General features: G+C 76.9%; 1 non-coding gene across 1 annotated transcript; it reads right to left on the bottom strand.

The window, feature by feature from the left end:
• Positions 1–505: 505 nt before the first annotated feature.
• On the bottom strand, positions 506–658 carry LOC148218985 (5.8S ribosomal RNA). Its single transcript, XR_015799873.1, has one exon. It is a non-coding gene; the product is annotated as a 5.8S ribosomal RNA (ribosomal RNA).
• Positions 659–2,500: the final 1,842 nt, after the last annotated feature.

Genomic DNA, 2,500 nt, shown 5'->3' with positions numbered 1-2,500 from the left:
AGAGAGAGAAACGCGACGGCGACAGAGAGAGGAGGGGAGGGCTTCGCGGGAAGGAGGAGGGGGTCGCACCCCCGTCCCCGGCGCTCTCGGCCTCGCGCGCGCGCGGCAGCACGGCACGGTACCCCCGCGGTACCCACCCGCAGACAGCCGCCCGCACGGGGGGGAGAGCCCGGGGGCGAGGCCCGCGCCTCGCCTCCCTCTCGGCCCTCTCGCTCTCTCGTCTCTCTCGCACGGCCCACGGCGGCGTCTTCGACGCCGACTCTCGCTCTCCCCGGCCACCGCCACCGCACCGCGGCACGGCCCCGGCAAGGACGAGCTCCGCCCCAGCGGCTCGTTCCGGGAGCGGGGAGCTACGGAGCGCTCCCCGAGTCTGCATTTAGGGGGACGAAGGCCCTGCGCGGCGACGACGACGACGACGTCGACGTCGACCGCGGGCAACGGGCCTGCGAGGCAACCCCAGCCGCGCCGCCGGGGTGGCCCCCCCGGACGGCGATTGATCGTCAAGCGACGCTCAGACAGGCGTAGCCCCGGGAGGAACCCGGGGCCGCAAGTGCGTTCGAAGTGTCGATGATCAATGTGTCCTGCAATTCACATTAATTCTCGCAGCTAGCTGCGTTCTTCATCGACGCACGAGCCGAGTGATCCACCGCTAAGAGTTGTCTGGCTTTCGGGACCGCTCGCGTGAAGCGGCCCCTTTTCTGTTTCTGCAGGGACGCGCGCGCCCCCGCGCGCCCCGCTTCGACCGTACGAGCACACACAAACGGAGGAGGAGGAGGAGAAAGCGCGGGGCAAAAAAGAGAAACCCCGCGCAACGCTCCGAAGGTCGGCCAAAGAAAGGCGGAGGGGCCCGCGCCCCCGACCGCCTCCCCCCGCGAGGGGAGACGCCGCCTCGCGTGCCGTCCTTCGGAGGCGGCCCAGGCGCCCGGGCTCGGCCCGACCTCCGCGCGGAGGGGCTTGTGCGGCAACGCGCCGGACCGCGGGGGGCACGGTGGCCCGCCCGGCCTCTCGATCACGGGACGACTACGCGTTCGCGGGCCGGGGGCGCGACCGCCGGCCCCCGCCGCTCCCGGCTCACTCCCTGGCTTCTCCTTTTCACCGCTCCGCCGACTCGCGGAACGCCGCCGCGCCAAAACGCGGGGGCCGGCTCTCCCGCCAGCGGCCCCTGAACGTCGCCCGAAACGCCACGCGGCGGCGGGACCGTTCCGCCGGCGCAACCCCTGGCGCGGGACCGCTTGCCCGCCGGAAGGCGAACGCCCGGCGGGCCGCGCTCCGCCACCGGCGCCGGAGGCGGGACGCCGCCGAGACCCGAGCCGGCATCGCGGAGCGCCCGAGGTCTGCCGCTCGGCAAAACCCCTCCGCCACCCGCGGCCGCACTCCCGGGACCGCCGCCGCTTCGCACCGCCGAGCTGCCCTTCCGCGAGCACGCGCCCAGCGGGCAGGCGTACGGCGGCTGAGCCGGGGGGCACCGCCCGCTCCCCTCGTTTCCACTCGGGGACCGGACGGGGAAGCGCCCCCGCGGCCGCCCCGCACGCCTCCCCTTTTTTTTGGCCCACACGCGGCCGGGAAGGGCGACGGGGAAGCGGACGGGCGGGGCCCGGGCCGGGACGGCCGCCGGTGAAGGCGGGCGCCTCGCGGCCGACCGTCCCCCCCCCCCGGGGGGGGCGGGGACACTCGCCGAGCGGCGACGCCGCCGCTCGGCACGGGGTCGCCCGCGCCCGCCGGACCTCCGGCGATGGAGGAGCCGGCCGAGCGCTGCGCCCCAACGGGCGGGGACAGCGCTCCGAGTCAGGGGTGGCCGGCGGCCGGCGCCGCCGCGGTGCGGTTCGAGGCGACAAGGCCGTCGAGGCGAGAGGCGCGCGGTCGCGCCTGACGCGGCGCCGCCCGCGAGCCCGCGGCGGCGGCTAAGGAGAAAGAGCGAGAGAGCGCGGCGGGCCCCGGCGGCCGCAACCCCGCAGCTGAGGTAGGTAAGGCAGAGAGCGCGCGCCCTCTGCCGGCGTCGCCCCGCATCGCAGAGGCCAGCGGGGTCGGCCCCCCGCGGCCGATCGCGCGCCGCGGCCTCTCCGCCGAGACCGGGCCGCAGAGAGGGGGGGGCAGGGCGCCCCTTCCCCGGCCCGGCACGGGTGGCCCCCGCGCGCGGGCAAGCGCGGCGGGACGCCGACGACGGCGAGCGCGGCCGGTCGCGACGGACACGCCACCGCAGGGGATCGGCGGGAGTAGCTCCCCACCCCTCGATGGCGCCCCGCGCCGCCACCGCCCGACACCCGCTGCCGCCGCCGCCACCGCCGCCGCCGCCGCGGCGGGGCCGTGCCGGGCCGCCCGAGTCTTTAAACCTCCGCCCGGCTCGGCGGCCCTTTCGGCCCCCAACAGGCGTTTGACGACGCCGAGGGAAACCGGCAGGAGACCGCCGAGGCGCGAAGCGCTAGGTACCTGGCCCTGGGGTGAGGGAAACGACCTGCATGGCCCCGCCGGGGTGCCTCCCCCGCTGCCACCCTCGGGGGAG

This window comes from Sturnus vulgaris, unplaced genomic scaffold (genome assembly GCF_052056855.1).
Source record: "Sturnus vulgaris isolate bStuVul1 unplaced genomic scaffold, bStuVul1.hap1 Scaffold_156, whole genome shotgun sequence".
Taxonomy (NCBI): domain Eukaryota; kingdom Metazoa; phylum Chordata; class Aves; order Passeriformes; family Sturnidae; genus Sturnus; species Sturnus vulgaris.
This window is presented reverse-complemented; position numbering and strand designations above follow the sequence as displayed.